Genomic DNA, 20150 nt, shown 5'->3' on the forward strand with positions numbered 1-20150 from the left:
TATAGCCCTACTTCTGTCACTTACAGTAGTAGTAAGTTTAGCCCTAGTTCTGTCACTTACAGTAGTAGTAAGTATAGCCCTACTTCTCTCACTTACAGTAGTAGTAAGTAACGCCCTACTTCTCACTTACAGTAGTAGTAAGTAACGCCCTACTTCTGTCACTTACAGTAGTGGTAAGTATAGCCCTACTTCTCACTTACAATAGTAGTAAGTATAACCCTACACCTCTCACTTACAGTAGTGGTAAGTATAGCCCTACTTCTGACTTACAGTAGTAGTAAGTATAGCCCTACTTCTCTCACTTACAGTAGAGGTACGTATAGCCCTACTTCTCACTTACAGTAGTAGTAAGTATAGCACTACTTCTCTCATATAGTAGTAAGTAACGCCCTACTTCTGTCACTTACAGTAGTAGTAAGTATAGCCCTACTTCTCTCACTTACAGTAGAGGTACGTATAGCCCTACTTCCGTCACTTACAGTAGTAGTAAGTAACGCCCTACTTCTGTCACTTACAGTAGTAGTAAGTATAGTCCTACTTCTCTCACTTACAGTAGAGGTACGTATAGCCCTACTTCTCACTTACAGTAGTAGTAAGTATAGCCCTACTTCTGTCACTTACAGTAGTAGTAAGTAACGCCCTACTTCTGTCACTTACATTAGAGGTACGTATAGCCCTACTTCTGTCACTTACAGTAGTAGTAAGTATAGCCCTACTTCTGTCACTTACAGAAGTAGTAAGTATAGCCCTACTTCTGTCACTTACAGTAGTAGTAAGTAACGCCCTACTTCTGTCACTTACAGTAGAGGTACGTATAGCCCTACTTCTGTCACTTACAGTAGTAGTAAGTATAGCCCTACTTCTGTCACTTACAGAAGTGGTAAGTATAGCCCTACTTCTCTCACTTACAGTAGAGGTATGTATAGCCCTACTTCTCTCACTTACAGTAGTAGTAAGTATAGCCCTACTTCTGTCACTTACAGTAGTAGTAAGTATAGCCCTACTTCTGTCACTTACAGTAGCAGTAAGTAACGCTCTACTTCTCTCACTTACAGTAGAGGTACATATAGCCCTACTTCTGTCACTTACAGAAGTAGTAAGTATAGCCCTACTTCTCACTTACAGTAGTGGTAGGTATAGCCCTACTTCTCACTTACAGTAGAGGTACGTATAGCCCTACTTCTGTCATGTACAGTAGTAGTAAGTATAGCCCTACTTCTCACTTACAGTAGTGGTAGGTATAGCCCTACTTCTCACTTACAGTAGTGGTAGGTATAGCCCTACTTCTCACTTACAGTAGTGGTAAGTATAACCCTACTTCTCTCACTTACAGTAGAGTTACGTATAGCCCTACTTCTCTCACTTACAGTAGTAGTAAGTATAGCCCTACTTCTCACTTACAGTAGTAGTAGGTATAGCCCTACTTCTCACTTACAGTAGTGGTAGGTATAGCCCTACTTCTCACTTACAGTAGTGGTAAGTATAGCCCTACTTCTCATTTGCAGTAGTAGTAGGTATAGCCCTACTTCTCTCACGTAGTAGTAAGTATAGCCCTACTTCTGTCACTTACAGTAGTTGTAAGTATAGCCCTACTTCTGTCACTTACAGTAGTACTAAGTATAGCCCTACTTCTCTCACTTACAGTAGAGGTACGTATAGCCCTACTTCTCTCACTTACAGTAGTAGTAAGTGTAGCCCTACTTCTCTCACATAGTAGTAAGTATAACCCTACTTCTCTCACATAGTAGTAAGTATAGCCCTACTTCTCTTACTTACAGTAGTAGTAAGTGTAGCCCTACTTCTCTCACATAGTAGTAAGTATAACCCTACTTCTCTCACATAGTAGTAAGTATAGCCCTACTTCTCACTTACAGTAGTGGTAAGTATAGCCCTACTTCTCATTTGCAGTAGTGGTAGGTATTGCCCTACTTCTCTCACGTAGTTGTAAGTATAACCCTACTTCTCTCACGTAGTAGTAAGTATAGCCCTACTTCTGTCACTTACAGTAGTAGTAAGTATAGCCCTACTTCTGTCACTTACAGTATTAGTAAGTATAGCCCTACTTCTCACTTACAGTAGTAGTAAGTATAGCCCTACTTCTGTCACTTACAGTAGTAGTAAGTCTAGCCATACTTCTCACTTACAGTAGTAGTAAGTAACGGCCTACTTCTGTCACTTACAGTAGTGGTAAGTATAGCCCTACTTCTCACTTACAGTAGTAGTAAGTATAGCCCTACTTCTCTCACTTACAGTAGAGGTATGCATAGCCCTACTTCTCTCACTTACAGTAGTAGTAAGTATAGCCCTACTTCTGTCACTTACAGTAGTAGTAAGTATAGCCTACTTCTGTCACTTACAGTAGCAGTAAGTAACTCTCTACTTCTCTCACTTACAGTAGAGGTACGTATAGCCCTACTTCTGTCACTTACAGTAGTAGTAAGTATAGCCCTACTTCTGTCACTTACAGTAGTAGTAAGTATAGCCCTACTTCTGTCACTTACAGTATTAGTAAGTATAGCCCTACTTCTCACTTACAGTAGTAGTAAGTATAGCCCTACTTCTGTCACTTACAGTAGTTGTAAGTCTAGCCATACTTCTCACTTACAGTAGTAGTAAGTAACGGCCTACTTCTGTCACTTACAGTAGTGGTAAGTATAGCCCTACTTCTCACTTACAGTAGTAGTAAGTATAGCCCTACTTCTCTCACTTACAGTAGTAGTAAGTAACGCCCTACTTCTGTCACTTACAGTAGTAGTAAGTATAGCCCTACTTCTCACTTACAGTAGTAGTAAGTATAGCCCTACTTCTCACTTACAGTAGTGGTAAGTATAGCCCTACTTCTCACTTACAGTAGTAGTAAGTATAGCCCTACTTCTCTCACTTACAGTAGTAGTAAGTAACGCCCTACTTCTGTCACTTACAGTAGTAGTAAGTATGGCCCTACTTCTGTCACTTACAGTAGTAGTAAGTATAGCCCTACTTCTCACTTACAGTAGTAGTAAGTATAGCCCTACTTCTGTCACTTACAGTAGTAGTAAGTATAGCCCTAGTTCTGTCACTTACAGTAGTGGTAAGTATAGCCCTACTTCTCACTTACAATAGTAGTAAGTATAACCCTACACCTCTCACTTACAGTAGTGGTAAGTATAGCCCTACTTCTGTCACTTACAGTATTGGTAAGTATAGCCCTACTTCTGTCACTTACAGTAGTAGAAAGTATAGCCCTACTTCTCACTTACAGTAGTGGTAAGTATAGCCCTACTTCTGTCACTTACAGTAGTGGTAAGTATAGCCCTACTTCTGTCACTTACAGTATTGGTAAGTATAGCCCTACTTCTGTCACTTACAGTAGTAGTAAGTATAGCCCTACTTCTGTCAACTACCGTAGTAGTAAGTATAGCCCTACTTCTCTCACTTACAGTATAGGTACGTATAGCCCTACTTCTGTCATTTACAGTAGTAGTAAGTATAGCCCTACTTCTGTCACTTACAGTAGTAGTAAGTATAGCCCGACTTCACTCACTTACAGTGGTAGTAAGTATAGCCCTACTTCTATCACTTACAGTAGAGGTACGTATAGCCCTACTTCTCTCACTTACAGTAGTAGTAAGTATAGCCCTACTTCTCACTTACAGTAGTAGTAAGTCTAATCCTACTTCTCTCACTTACAGTAGAGGTACGTATAGCCCTACTTCTGTCATTTACAGTAGTAGTAAGTATAGCCCTACTTCTCACTTACAGTAGTGGTAGGTATATCCCTACTTCTCACTTACCTCCTACTGGTCAATACACCTCACCAGAAAAACACCCCTAGTATTGCTTGTAGTCGCAACTACACAGTACGCACCTTAGTATGTCTTCCCATATTATTATCTCTGTTATTTTATCGCTCCATAACTGAGGACCTGGTTTATGTCTGTCTGTCTGTTAAGTCTGTGGTGTCGTAGTGCAGAGCAGAGCTGGGTGTGTCTCGGTCTTTGTGTTCTCAAAGCTTCAGCTGTTGTTGGAGAGGGGTACTGTTTTGTTAGCCTGAGGCTCTGAATTCCTCAACTAGGGCCCCGTGCATGTCTCTCACTCTGATTGTGTGTGATGAGCCTGGGAGACACTCCCCACACTGTAGCTAAAACCTAGCACCACCCACCACCTGGGTGTGTGGGAAGGAGGTATGGAGGGAGGGAGGTATGGAGGGAGGGAGATATGGAGGGAGGGAGATATGGAGGGAGGGAGGTATGTAGGGAGGGAGGTATGTAGGGAGGGAGGTATGGAGGGAGGGAGGGATGGAGGTATGGAGGGAGGGAGGTATGGAGGGAGGGAGATATGGAGGGAGGAAGGTATGGAGGGAGGGAGGGAGGTATGGAGGGAGGGAGGTATGGAGGGAGGGAGATATGGAGGGAGGGAGGGAGGGATGTAGGGAGGGAGGTATGGAGGGAGATATGGAGGGAAGTATGGAGGGGGGAGGGAGGTATGGAGGGAGGGAGATATGGAGGGAGGGAGGTATGGAGGGAGGGAGGGATGTAGGGAGGGAGGGAGATATTGAGGGAGGGAGGTATGTAGGGAGGGAGGGAGGGAGGTATGGAGGGAGGGAGGGATGGATGGAGGTATGGAGGGAGGGAGGTATGGAGGGAGGGAGGGAGGTATGGAGGGAGGGAGGGAGGTATGGAGGGAGGGAGGTATGGAGGGAGGGAGATATGGAGGGAGGGATGTAGGGAGGGAGGTATGGAGGGGGGAGGGAGATATGGAGGGAGGGAGGTATGGAGGGAGGGAGGGAGGTATGGAGGGAGGGAGATATGGAGGGAGGGAGGTATGTAGGGAGGGAGGGAGGGATGTAGGGAGGGAGGTATGGAGGGAGGGAGGTATGGAGGGAGGGAGTTTTGGAGGGAGGGAGATATGGAGGGAGGGAGGGAGGTATGTAGGGAGGGAGGTATGTAGGGAGGGAGGTATGTAGGGAGGGAGGGAGGGAGGGAGGGAGGGATGGAGGGAGGGAGGTATGGAGGGAGGGAGGGTTGTAGGGAGGGAGGGATGTAGGGAGGGAGGTATGGAGGGAGGGAGATATGGAGGGAGGGAGGTATGGAGGGAGGGAGGGAGGTATGGAGGGAGGGAGATATGGAGGGAGGGAGGTATGTAGGGAGGGATGTAGGGAGGGAGATATGGAGGGAGGGAGATATGGAGGGAGGGAGGTATGTAGGGAGGGAGGGAGGTATGGAGGGAGGGAGATATAGAGGGAGGGATGTAGGGAGGGAGGTATGGAGGGGGGAGGGAGATATGGAGGGAGGGAGGTATGGAGGGAGGGAGGGAGGTATGGAGGGAGGGAGATATGGAGGGAGGGAGGTATGTAGGGAGGGAGGGAGGGATGTAGGGAGGGAGGTATGGAGGGAGGGAGGTATGTAGGGAGGGAGGGAGGTATGTAGGGAGGGAGGTATGTAGGGAGGGAGGGAGGGAGGGAGGGAGGGAGGGATGGAGGTATGGAGGGAGGGAGGTATGGAGGGAGGGAGATATGGAGGGAGGGAGGTATGTAGGGAGGGAGGGAGGTAAGGAGGGAGCGAGGTATGGAGGGAGGGAGATATGGAGGGAGGGAGGTATGGAGGGAGGGAGGTATGTAGGGAGGGAGGGATGTAGGGAGGTATGGAGGGAGGGAGATATGGAGGGAGGGAGGTATGGAGGGAGGGAGGGAGGTATGGAGGGAGGGAGATATGGAGGGAGGGAGGTATGTAGGGAGGGATGTAGGGAGGGAGATATGGAGGGAGGGAGATATGGAGGGAGGGAGGGAGGTATGTAGGGAGGGAGGGAGGTATGGAGGGAGGGAGATATAGAGGGAGGGAGATATGGAGGGAGGGAGGGAGGTATGGAGGGAGGGATGGAGGTATGGAGGGAGGGAGGTATGGTGGGAGGGAGATATGTAGGGAGGGAGATATGTAGGGAGGGAGGGAGGGAGGTATGGAGGGAGCGAGGTATGGAGGGAGGGAGATATGGAGGGAGGGAGGGAGGGATGTAGGGAGGGAGGGGGAGGGAGGGAGGGAGGGAGGGAGGGAGGGAGGGAGATATGGAGGGAGGGAGGTATGGAGGGAGGGAGGGAGGTATGGAGGGAGGGAGATATGGAGGGAGGGAGGGATGTAGGGAGGGAGGGATGTAGGGAGGGAGGTATGGAGGGAGGGAGATATGGAGGGAGGGAGGTATGGAGGGAGGGAGATATGGAGGGAGGGAGGTATGGAGGGAGGGAGGTATGGAGGGAGGGAGGTATGGAGGTATGGAGGGAGGGAGATATGTAGGGAGGGAGGGAGGTATGTAGGGAGGGAGGGAGGGTTGGATGGAGGTATGGAGGGAGGGAGATATGGAGGGAGGGAGGTATGTAGGGAGGGAGGGAGGTATGTAGGGAGGGTTGGATGGAGGTATGGAGGGAGGGAGATATGGAGGGAGGGATGGAGGGAAGTATGGAGGGAGGGAGATATGGAGGGAGAGATGGAGGGAAGTATGGAGGGAGGGAGAGAGGAATGGAGGGAGGGAGGGTCTAGAGGGGGCTGTTATCTACATTCCTAATGCTCATGTGAGAGCTGAGATACATATTTACGAATGGGTGGAAGCAGTGATAACTCAGTATTTCCTGTTCAGTCATTTTCATGGAATTGTTCATGTTTCAGAGCGTTTCGATAATGAATATTAGTAGTTGTACTGAGAAAAAGTTGGGGACTGCTTTGTGTTTTCTTTCCACATATTAGATATTCAACTGCTGATGAAGCATACAGAGGGGAAAAAGCCTTGTAATAATTGTTTGGGGGTAATATCAGGCTCTCAGAATACCCTACATAGCTGTATTTGGGGTTTTGACAATAATATCACATGGTACAGCAAACAACAGCCTGTCAACACATCATACAAGTTTCCGTGAATCTCTTTACTTGTCCACAACCTCTCTCAGCATTGGGTAACAGTGGGTAACATTGGGTAACAGTGGGTAACATTGGGTAACAGTGGGTAACATTGGGTAACAGTGGATAACATTGGGTAACAGTGGGTAACATTGATACAACCTCTCTCAGCATTGGGTAACAGTGGGTAACAGTGGGTAACATTAATACAACCCAAAACCCTGGTGTTGCAAGCGTCACGCTCTACCAACTGAGCCACACGGGACCCAATCTATTGTCAGATAAACATGCCTGTATTACTAGCAGACATACAGTGACAGGCTCTCTGATGCTGGTTAGATTGAGCTACAGCAACAGTGTCACGGTCGTCATATGAAAGAGACCAAGGTGCAGCGTGCGTATCGTTCCACATCTTTATTTATATGTGACTCTAAGCAATACATACAATAAACTATTTATGAAAATAAAAAACCCGTGACGAAGAGGTACAACATGCACTAACTCAAAATAATCTCCCACAAACACTAGTGGGGAAAAACAACAACTTAAATATGATCCCCAAGTAGAGACAACGATGACCAGCTGCCTCTAATTGGGAATCACACGAAAACCCCAACCTAGAAAAAAGAACCTAGAACACAACATAGAAAATTTAAACTAGACAAAAACCCCAACATAGAAAAAAGAAACTAGAACCAAACATAGAAATAAATAAACTAGACAAAAACCCCCCAGTCACGCCCTGACCTACTCTACCATAGAAAAATGTGAGCTCTCTATGGTCAGGACGTGACAAACAGATCATCAATTGAGCTGGGAGACATCTCACACACACACACACACACACACACACACACACACACACACACACACACACACACACACACACACACACACACACCTGTCCTGCCCCTTCTTCTGACACACACACACTGACACCATCGTGCCAGCACGTTAGTTGTTATGGAAACATGGCTCTCATGAGAGATCTTATCAGCCTGTGAGATACCGTAACTATTTCAACACAGACACCACACACTCTTGGAACAAAAGGTGCCGTCGAGAACCTAAAAGGCTTCTTTGGTTGTCCTCATAGGAGAACCCTTTAAATATTTTTTTTTGGTTCCAGGTAGAACCGTTTTGGTTCCAGGTAGAACCCTTTTCAGTTCCATATAGAACCTTTTTCGCAGAGGGCTCTACATGGAACCCAAACAAGTTCTACCTGGAACCAAACAGGGTTATACCTGGAACCAAACAGGGTTCTCCTATGAGGACAGCCGAAAAAGAAAAAAAATTCTAAGAGTGCAAAGACCACATGTAAAGTCGAACTGTCTGCTTGTCTTTGTCTACAACATGAACCAGGGGTCATGAGGTTCTGTTACCTGTCTATGTCTACAACGTTAACCAGTGGTCATGAGGTTCTGTTATCTGTCTATATCTACAACGTTAACCAGGGGTCATGAGGTTCTGTTATCTGTCTATATCTACAACATGAACCAGGGGTCATGACGTTCTGTTATCTGTCTATATCTACAACGTTAACCAGTGGTCATGAGGGTCTGTTATCTGTCTATGTCCAGAACATGAACCAGGGGTCATGAGGTTCTGTTACCTGTTTATATCTACAACGTTAACCAGTGGTCATGAGGTTCTGTTATCTGTCTATGTCTACAACGTTAACCAGTGGTCATGAGGTTCTGTTATCTGTCTATATCTACAACGTTAACCAGTGGTCATGAGGTTCTGTTATCTGTCTATATCTACAACGTTAACCAGTGGTCATGAGGTTCTGTTACCTGTCTATATCGACAACGTTAACCAGTGGTCATGAGGTTCTGTTATCTGTCTATGTCCAGAACATGAACCAGGGGTCATGAGGTTCTGTTATCTGTCTATGTCCAGAACATGAACCAGGGGTCATGAGGTTCTGTTATCTGTCTATGTCTACAACATGAACCAGGGGTCATGAGGTTCTGTTATCTGTCTATATCTACAACATGAACCAGGGGTCATGAGGTTCTGTTATCTGTCTATGTCTACAACATGAACCAGGGGTCATGAGGTTCTGTTACCTGTCTATGTCTACAACATGAACCAGTGGTCATGAGGTTCTGTTATCTGCTTCACACTGCTAAATCATATCTATATCCCAAATGGCACCCTAATCCCAATCTAGTGCCACATAGGGAAAAGTAGTTAACTATATAGGTGACGGATCCCCTTTCAAGCTTTGACATAAAACAATCTTAAATACAAATCTACAGCACATGAAAAAGGAACACATCATACTGCCTGTATATTCCACGATCCCGTTGCGATATTTTACTTAATTTCCCCAAACCATAGTTTTACGTTTTACTGTAACGTACACAAGTATAGTGAAATGCTTTCCTTTCAAGTGTTTTTTCTTTTTTTACAAACAATACAGTAATTAATAACAATGTACACTGAATAAAAAATATAAACGCAACATGCAACAGTTTAAAAGATTTTACTGAGTTACAGTTTATGTAAGGAAACCAGTCAATTGAAATAAATTCATTAGCTCCTAAGCTACGGATTTTACACGACTGGGAATACAGATATGCATCTGTTGGTCATAGATACCAGGCTGTTGACTGTGGCCTGTGGAATGTTGACCCACTCCTCTTCAATAACTGTACGAAGTTGCTGGATATTAGCAACTGGAACACGTCGATCCAAAGCATCCCAAACATTCTCAACGGGAAGAACTGGGACGTTTTCAGTTTCTAGGAATTGTGTACAGATCCTTGTGACATGGGGCCGTGCGTTATCATGCATGTTTAAAATGGTGTAAAATAGTCATATGTTTGAAAAATTGAAGTTTTTGGATTTTTGAGGAATTTGTAATTCGCGCCACGCCTATCATTGGATATTGGAGCAGGTGTTCCCGCTAGCGGAACGTCTAGATGTAAGAGGTTAAACGGCTCAGACACGAGACGTATGTGGCAAGGTCTACAGACAATCACGAATTACAAAGGGAAAACCAGCCACATCGCGGTACCTACGTCTTGCTGCCAAACAAGCTAAATACCTTCTTCACCCGGTTTGCGGAAACCACAGTGCCACCGATGATGCCTGCTTCCAAGGACTGTGGGCTCTCGTTCTCCATGGCCGACGAGCAAGACATTTTTAGGAGTATTAAAACCTCTCTAGGGTATGTGGGACGAAATCGTCCCACCTAGTCAACAGCCAGTGGAATCGAGTGGCGCAATATTCAAATACCTTAGAAATGCTATTACTTCAATTTCTCAAATATATGACTATTTTACACCATTTTAAAGACAAGACTCTCGTTAATCTAACTACATTGTCCGATTTCAAAAAGGCTTTACCACGAAAGCAAAACATTAGATTATGTCAGGAGAGTACCCAGCCAGAAATAATCACACACCCATTTTTCAAGCTAGCATAAAAACCAAAACCACAGCTAAATGCAGCACTAACCTTTGATGATCTTCATCAGATGACACTCCTAGGACATTATGTTATACAATACATGCATGTTTTGTTCAATCAAGGTCATATTTATATCAAAAAACAGCTTTTTACATTAGCATGTGACGTTCAGAACTAGCAAACATACCGAAAACTTCCGGTGAATTTACTAAATTACTCACGATAAACGTTCACAAAAAACATAACAATTATTTTAAGAATTATAGATACAGACCTCCTTTATGCAATCGCGGTGTCAGATTTTAAAATAGCTTTTCGGCAAAAGCACATTTTGCAATATTCTGAGTAGATAGCTCGCCATCACGGGCTAGCTAATTTGACACCCACCAAGTTTGGCACTCACCAAACTCAGATTTACTGTAAGAAAAATTGGATTACCTTTGCTGGTCTTCGTCAGAATGCACTCCCAGGACTTCTACTTCATCCACAAATGTTGTTGTGGTTCAAAATAATCCATAGTTATATTCAAATATCCTCTGTTTTGTTCTTGCGTTCAAGACACTATCCGAACGGTGACGCGCGGACGCGTATCGTGACAAAAAAATTCAAAATATTCCATTACCGTACTTCGAAGCATGTCAAACGCTGTTTAAAATCAATTTTTATGCGTTTTTTCTCGTAAAATAGCGATAATATTCCGACCGGGAGTCGTTGTTTTCGTTCAAAGACTGAAAATGTAAAATGGCCTCTTCACGTGCATGCGTGCACCTGTCTCATTGTTCTCAGATTGACCACTATCCAAATGCGCTACTGTTTTTCAGGCAGGGCCTGCAAAGTCATCATTCAACGTTCTGGCGCCTTCTGAGAGCCTATGGGAGCCTTAGAAAGTGTCACGTTACAGCAGAGATCCTCTGTTTTCGATAAAGAGAGTATAGAAGGCCAAGAAATCGTCAGAGAGGGCACTTCCTGTACAGAATCTTCTCAGGTTTTGGCCTGCATATGAGTTCTGTTATACTCACAGACACCATTCAAACAGTTTTAGAAACTTTAGGGTGTTTTCTATCCAAATCAAACAATTATATGCATATTCTCGTTTCTGGGCAGTGGTAATAACCAGATTAAATCGGGTACGTTTTTTATCCGGATGTGAAAATACTGCCCCCTACCCTAGAGAGGTTTTAATGCTCGCAAGGCTGCTGGCCCAGAAGGCATCCCTAGCCGCGTCCTCAGAGCATGCGCAGACCAGCTGGCTGGAGTGTTTTCGGACATATTCAATCAATCATATTCAATCAATCACCCAAGAAAGCAAAGGTAACTGAACTAAATGACTATTGCCACCTAGCACTCACTTCTATTATCATGAAGTGCTTTGAGAGGCTAGTTAAAGATCATATCCCCTCTATCTCACCCTAGACCCACTGCAATTTGCTTACCGCCCCAATAGATCAACAGACGATGCAATCGCCATTGCACTGCAAACTGCCATATCCCACCTGGACAAGAGGAATATCTACATCAGAATGCTGTTCATTGACTTCAGCACAGTATTCAACACCATAGTACCCTCCAAGCTCATCAAGCTTGGGGCCCTGGGACTGAACCCCGCCCTGTGCAACTGGGTCCTGGACTTCCTGACGGGCCGCGCCCAGGTGGTGAAGGTAGGAAACAACACCTCCACTACGCTGATCCTCAACACAGGGTCCCCACAAGGGTGCGTGCTCAGTCCCCTCCTGTACTCCCTGTTCACCCATGACCACGTGGCCACACACACCTCCAAATCAATCATCAGGTTTTCAGACGATACAACAGTAGTAGGCCTGATTACCAACAATGACGAGACAGCCTACAGTGAGGAGGTGAGGGTCCTGGTGGAGTGGCGCCTGGAAAATAACCTCTCCCTCAACGTCAACAAACAAAGGAGCTGATCGTGGACTTCAGGAAACAGCAGATGGAGTACCCCTCCCATCCACATCGATGGGACAGTAGTGGAGAACGTGGAAAGTTAAGTTCCTCGGCGTACACATCACTGACAATCTGAAATGGTTCACCACACAGACAGAGTGGTGAAGAAGGCGCAACAGTGCCTCTTCAACCTCAGGAGGCTGAAGAAATTTGGCTTGACCCCTAAGACCCTCAGAAACTTTACAGATGCACAATTAAGAGCATCCTGTCGGGCTGTATCACCGCAGGGCTCTCCAGAGGGTGATACAGTCTGTCCAACGCATCAGTGGGGGCACACTGCCTGCCTTCCAGGACACCTACAGCACCCGATGTCACAGGAAAGACAAAAAGACAAAAACCACATGAGCCACGGCCTGTTCACCCCGCTTTCATCCAGAAGGTGAGGTCAGTACAGGTGCATCAAAGCTGGGACTGAGACATGGAATCACTGGCCACTTTAATAATGGTACACTAGTCACTATAATAATGTTTCCATACTGCTTTACTCATCCGATATGAAAATACTGTATTATATTCTACTGTATTTAGGGAACGCCACTCTGACATTGCTAGTCCTAAAATGTACAATATGTATATATAAAATGTATATTTCTTAATTATATTCTTTTACTTTTAGATGTGTGTATTGTTGTGAATTGTTATATACTACTTGGAGCTAGGAACACAAGCATTTCGCTACACCCGCAGTAACATCTGCTAAAGATGTGTAAGCGACCAATAGAATTTGGTTTGATTTGATTTAGATATGTTTAGGGGTAAGGTGACTAGTCATCAGGATATACAGTTGAAGTCAGAAGTTTACATACACTTAGGTTGGGGTCATTAAAACTCATTTTTCAACCACTCCACACATTTCTTGTTAACAAACTATAGTTTTGGCAAGTCGGTTAGGACATCTATTTTGTGCATGACACAAGTCATTTTTCCAACTATTGTTTACAGACAGATCATTTCACTTATAATTCACTGTATCACAATTCCAGTGGGTCAGATGTTTACATACAATAAGTTGACTGTGCCGTTAAACAGCTTGGAAAGTTCCAGAAAATGATGTCATGGCTTTAGAAGATTCTGATAGGTTAATTGACATAATTTGAGTCAATTGGAGGTGTACCTGTGGATGTATTTCAAGGCCTACCTTCAGACTCAGTGCCTCTTTGCTTGACATCATGGGAAAATCAAAAGAAATCAGCCAAGACCTCAGAAACCAATTGTAGACCTCTACAAGTCTGGTTCATCCTTGGGAGCAATTTTCAAATGCCTGAAGGTACCACGTTCATCTGTACAAACAATAGTATGCAAGTACAAACACCATGGGACCACGCAGCCGTCATACCGCTCAGGAAGGAGACTCGTTCTGTCCTCTAGAGATGACTTTGGTGTGAAAAGTGCAAATCAATCCCAGAACAACAGCAAAGGACCTTGTGAAGATGCTGGAGGAAACAGGTACAAAAGTATATATCTATATATATCCAAAAGCTCCAAAGCAGACATAAAAAAGCCAGACTACAGTTTGCAACTGCACATGGGGACAAAGATCGTACTTTTTGGAGAAATGTCCTCTGGTCTGATGAAACAAAAATAGAATTGTTTGGCCATAATGACCATCGTTATGTTTGGAGGAAAAAGGGGGAGGCTTGCAAGCTGAAGAACACCATCCCAACCGTGAAGCACGGGGGTGACAGCATCATGTTGTGGGGGTGCTTTGCTGCAGGAGGGACTGGTGCACTTCACAAAATAGATGGCATCATGAGGGAGGAAAATTACATGGATATATTGAAGCAACATCTCAAGATATCAGTCAGGAAGAGAAAGCTTGGTCGCAAATGGGTCTTCCAAATGGACAATGACCTCAAGCATACTTCCAAAGTTGTGCCAAAATGGCTTATGGACAACAAAGTCAAGGTATTGGACTGGCCGTCACAAAGCCCGGACCTCAATCCCATAGAAAATATGTGGGCAGAACTGAAAAAGCGTGTGTGAGCAAGGAGGCCTACAAACCTGACTCAGTTACACCAGCTCTGTCAGGAGGAATGGGCCACAATTCACCCAACTTATTGTGGGAAGCTTGTGGAAGGCTACCTGAAACGTTTGACCCAGGTTAAACAATTTAAAGGCAATGCTACCAAATACTAATTGAGTGTATGTAAACTTCTGACCCACTGGGAATGTGATGAAAGAAATAAAAGCTGAAATAAATCATTCTCTCTACTATTATTCTGACATTTCACATTCTTACAATAAAGTGGTGATCCTAACTGACCTAACACAGGGGATTTTTTACGAGGATTAAATGTCAGGAATTGTGAAAAACTGAGTTTAAATGTATTTGGCTAAGGTGTATGTAAACTTCCGACTTCAACTGTTCACTACATGACCCATGATGTGGACACCTGCTCGTCAAACATCTCATTCCAAAATCATGGGCATTAATATGGAGTTGGTCCCACCTTTGCCGCTGTAACAGCCTCCACTCTTCTGGGAAGAAGTTCCACTAGATGCTTCCATTCAGCCACAAGAGCATTAGTGAGGTCGAGCATTAGTGTTGGGCGATTACGCCTGGTGTTGAAATTCATCCCAAATGTGTTCAATGTAGTTGAGGTCAGGGCTCTGTGCGGGCCAGACATTCTTCCACACCAATCTTGACAAACCATTTCTGTATGGACCTTGCTTTGTGCATGGGGGTATTGTCATGCTGAAACAGAAAAGGGCCTTCCCCAAACTGTTGCCACGAAGTTGGAATCATAGAATCGTATAGAATGGCATTGTATGTTGTAGCGTTAAGATTTCCCGTCAGTGGAACTAATGGGCCCGAACCATGAAAAACAGCCCCAGACCATTATTCCTCCTCCATCAAACTTTACAGTTGGCATTCTGCATCGTCCGTCGGACTGCCAGATGGTGAAGTGTGAATTATCACTACAGAGAACGTGTTTCCACTGCTCCAGAGTCCAATGGTGGCGAGTTTTATATCACTCCAGCTGACGCTTGGCATTGTGCATGCTGATCTTAGGCTTGTGTGCAGCTGCTTGGCCATGGAAACCCATTTCATGAAGCTCCCAATGAACAGTTATTGTGCTGACGTTGCTTCCAGAGGCACTTTGGAATTTGTTAGTGAATGTTGCAACCGAGGACAGACGATTTTTACACGCTAAGTCTTGGTGGTCCCGTTCTGTGAGCTTATGTGGCCTACAACTTCCCGGCTGAGCCGTTGTTGCTCCTAGATATTTCAACTTCACAATAACAGCTCTTACAGTTGACTGGGGCAGCTCTAGCAGGGCAGAAATTTGAATAACTGACTTGTTGAAAAGGTGGCATCCTATGACGGTGCCACGTTGAAAGTCACTGAGCTCTTCAGTAAGGCCATTCTACTGCCAATGTTTATCTATGGAGATTGCATGGCTTTGTGCTCAATTTTATACACCTGTCAGCAATGGGTGTGGCTGAAATAGCCAAATCCACTAATTTGAAGGGGTGTCCACATACTGCTGTATATACAGTGTATAATAAACAGAGTGGCAGCAGCATATATGCTGATTGTGTGTGTGTGTGTGTGTGTGTGTGTGTGTGTGTGTGTGTGTGTGTGTGTGTGTGTGTGTGTGTGTGTGTGTGTGTGTGTGTGTGTGTGTGTGTGTGTGTGTGTGTGTGTAGAGACCTTTGAGTGTGCATAGAGTCAGTGTAAAAACATTTAATGAAATTAAAAGGCTCCATGCAGCCAGTTAGTTAGCCATTTAGTTAGATATTTAATTAGCTATGTAGTTAGCTATTTAGTTAGCCATTTAGTTAGCTATTTAGTTAGCTATTTAGTTAGCCATTTAGTTAGCTATTTAGTTAGCTATTTAGTTAGCCATTTAGTTAGCCATTTAGTTAGCTATTTAGTTAGCCATTTAGTTAGCTATTTAGTTAGCCATTTAGTTAGCTATTTAGTTAGCTATTTGGTTAGCCATTTGGTTAGCCATTTGGTTAGCCATTTGGTAAGCCATTTGGTAAGCCATTTGGTAAGCCATTTGGTTAGCTATTTGGTTAGCTATTTGGTTTGCTATTTGGTTAGCTATTTGGTTAGCTATATGGTTAGCTATTTAGCAGTCGTATGGCTTGGGGATAGAATCTGTTCAGGAGCCATAAGGGGTTAATAGAGGTCCTGGATGGCAGGGAGCTCGGCCCCAGTGATGCGCTGGGTTGTCCGCACCACCCGATATAGCGCCATGCGATCGAGGGCGGTGCAGTTGACATACAAAGTGGTGATGCAGCCAGTCAATATGCTGTCAATGGTGCAGCTGTAGAACCTTTTGAGGATTTGAGGGCCCGTATGCTGTCGCGCCTTCTTCATGACTGTTTGAATGTGTGTGGACCATTTTAAGTCCTTAGCAAATTGGATACTGTCCGCTGTCATACTTTGAGATGGCCACTGCCTTACAGTTTGGGATATTTTGTTGTGATTTGGTGAGGGAGGATAAATTATCTAGGGAGAAAGGTTAGGTTATAATAGCCTTGTAATTATTCCTGTGCTATCAATCTGTGGAATCCATGTAGAAAAACAGAATGTAAGCTCGCAAGACTTGGGGATGGTTGTACGAGGTTAAGGTCATAGTGGAATAAAGGAATCTAGGTTAAGGTCATAGTGGAATAAAGGAATCTAGGTTAAGGTCTTAGTGCAATATAGGAATCTAGGTTAAGGTCATAGTGGAATAAAGGAATCTAGGTTAAGGCCATAGCAGAATAGAGGAATCTAGGTTAAGGCCATGATGGAATAAAGGAATCTAGGTTAAGGCCATGATGGAATAAAGGAATCTAGGTTAAGGCCATGATGGAATTGAGGAATCTAGGTTAAGATCATGGTGGAATAGAGGAATCTAGGTTAAGATCATGGTGGAATAGAGGAATCTAGGTTAAGATCATGGTGGAATAGAGGAATCTAGGTTAAGATCATGGTGGAATAGAGGAATCTAGGTTAAGATCATGGTGGAATAGAGGAATCTAGGTTAAGATCATGGTGGAATAGAGGAATCTAGGTTAAGGTCATAGTAGATTTGAGGAATTTGAATAGAAATTCCTCAGCATGTCAACTACATGTCTGTTGCCATACAACAGGGAAGCATCTACAGGTGGAATATCCAAAATGTCGCCCACGTTAATTGTGTGTGTGTGTTTGTGTGTGTGTGCTGCTTCTTTTCTTACAGTATAAAGAGTAGTATATTAATATATTTGTATTATACAGTAGTAGTGTATAGGAAACAGTCATTACTGAAACAGGGGGATATGTCAGGAATCTCTGTAATTAATATAGTACCGTATAGGAAACAGTCATTACTCAAACAGGGGGATATGTCACGGCTTGTCTGTCTCTCTGTAATTAATATCTGTCATTCAGGACAGGAGCTTTATTATGCAATAAGCATTTCTATGTATCATCACTAGTACTGTTCAGTCAGCTATGGACAGAAATACCATGGGTATGACATGACATATTTTTAATGAAACACTCCCATAATGTTTTCTTCAAGGCATTAGACACCTTCTTCTAATCCATAATATCTGTTTTACAAACTGAAAAACCAATGTCTGAAAACTGACACTACATTTGACAGATCAGGTGACCTCCGAGGCCACAAACGCAGACACCCCCTGTATATTTACATTTTCCACAAGAGTCAGTATACAAAGAAGACTTGTTTTGGAGTTGGTTGGTTTATTTGGAGTTGGCAGAGTTGATTTGGAGATGGTAGAGTTGAGTTGGAGTTGGTAGGGTTGGTAGAGTTGTTTTGGAGTTGGTAGAGTTGTTTTGGAGTTGGTAGAGTTGTTTTGGAGTTGGTAGAGTTGATATGGTTGATTTGGAGTTGGTAAGGTTGATTTGTAGTTGGTAGGGTTGATTTGGAGTTGGTAGGGTTGATTTGGAGTTGGTAGAGTTGATTTGGAGTTGGTAGAGTTGATATGGAGTTGGTAGGACTGATTTCCAGTTGGTACGGTTGATTTGGAGTTGGTAGGACTGTTTTGGAGTTGGAAGGTTTGATTTGGAGTTGGTAGGTTTGATTTGGAGTTGGTAGGACTGATTTCCAGTTGGTACGGTTGATTTGGAGTTGGTAGGACTGTTTTGGAGTTGGAAGGTTTGATTTGGAGTTGGTAGGTTTGATTTGGAGTTGGTAGGACTGTTTTGGAGTTGGAAGGTTTGATTTGGAGTTGGTAGAGTTGATTTGGAGTTGGTAGGGTTGTTTTGGAGTTGATAGAGTTGAGTTGGTAGGGTTGGTAGGTTTGATTTGGAGTTGGTAGGTTTGATTTGGAGTTGGTAGGGTTGTTTTGGAGTTGATAGAGTTGAGTTGGAAGGCTTGAGTTGAGTTGGAGTTGGTAGGGTTGATAGGGTTGATTTGGAGTTGGTAGAGTTGATTTGGAGTTGGTAGAGTTGATTTGGAGTTGGTAGAGTTGATTTGGAGTTGGTCGAGTTGATTTGGAGTTGGTAGAGTTGATTTGGAGTTGGTAGGGTTGTTTTTGAGTTGGTAGGGTTACATACTGCAGAGTCATAACCCCAGGTGCTGGAATGCGCGCAAACAATTTCACCTGAACAGACTTGCAGTGATAACGGAGATTCTTCCAACTCAACTCAGGTAGCAAATGCAATGCTTTCATATATCTACACTGGTAAAGCACTCAATACCGTCAAGAAATGTCAATCACCTTACTCGAGGCATATGTTCGATCCTCAGGCTTCATGTATATATTATAACTAATATGATGGTATAATTTTGACTGACTTCAAACCATCCACGAATAGTTTAGTTTCGAGGAAAACGTAAACAGTAACTGATAACTCCAACCGCTTGGAAATACCTTGACGGAGGTAACGTCTGCTACGCCTCCAAACACCGGAATCTGAGTTTACACATCTGACAGTTATAAAACACCATTGAAGTTATTATATTTGCGTCTTACCTAATTAAAGGACATGTTCCTCCACGAGCGTCTGCACAGAAATATTCTATAGTTATGTGTAATAGATTGATTCCTAGTCCTGACTGACTCTGACTCTGACAGAAGGTGAATGTGGAACAGGTATTTACTCGAGCCAAGCCACTCCCTTGCCTTGGTAGGTAGGTTACTTCCTTATTTCTGTGGCATGGATCTCTCTCTCTCTCTCTCTCTCTCTCTCTCTCTCTCTCTCTCTCTCTCTCTCTCTCTCTCTCTCTCTCTCTCTCTCTCTCTCTCTCTCTCTCTCTCTCTCTCTCTCTCTCTCTCTCTCTCTCTCTCTCTCTCTGGCAATGTATTTTGTGTTTTAGGCAAATAACGGATATTATGTTAAAATTAGCTTTGCAGTTGTTTTTGTAACCCATAGACATATTGGCGTTGGCCTATATTTGCTGTAGGACTACAGTATATTGTCTTTGCTGTAGTAAACATGCAAAAGCTATTTAAAACTCCTGGCATAATAGATAGATCCAAATGTTTCCAGTGTGTTTTCCATAGAAAGGATTTTCTTACATTTTATTTTATTTTTTACCTTTATTTAAGGCAAGTCAGTTAAGAACAATTTCTTATTTACAATGACGGCCTACCAAAAGGCAAAAGGCCTCCTGCGGGGACGGGGATATAAAAAATAAATAAATTAAAAAATTAAAAAACATAAATATAGGACAAAACACACATCACAACAAGAGAGACAACACAAACACTACATAAAGAGAGACCTAAGACAACAACATAGCATGGCAGCAACACAACATAACAACAACACGGCAGCAACACATGACAACACAACATGGTAGCAGCACAAAAACATGGTACAAACATTATTGGGCACAGACAACAGCACCAAGGGAAAGATGGTAGAGACAACAATACATCACGTAAAGCAGCCACAACTGTCAGTAAGAGTGTCCATGATTGAGTCTTTGAATGAAGAGATTTAGATAAAAT

The 20150-nt window shown here is 43.7% G+C and overlaps 1 protein-coding gene across 3 annotated transcripts in view; it reads right to left on the reverse strand.

Moving 5' to 3' along the window:
- Positions 1 to 19320, reverse strand: part of LOC106571025 (protein-tyrosine kinase 2-beta) — a 68669-nt gene extending 49349 nt beyond the window's left edge. For 2 of the 3 annotated variants that reach the window (XM_014143653.3, XM_045695528.2), the window contains exon 1: positions 19170 to 19320. The gene's annotated coding sequence lies outside the window, so the exon portion shown is untranslated. Of the gene's footprint in view, positions 1 to 3847; positions 3988 to 19169 lie in introns of those variants that run through there. The other variant, XM_045695529.2, reaches the window with a different exon arrangement.
- Positions 19321 to 20150: the final 830 nt, after the last annotated feature.

Source organism: Salmo salar, chromosome 15 (genome assembly GCF_965601325.2).
Source record: "Salmo salar chromosome 15, fSalSal1, whole genome shotgun sequence".
NCBI classification, from domain to species: Eukaryota; Metazoa; Chordata; class Actinopteri; order Salmoniformes; family Salmonidae; genus Salmo; species Salmo salar.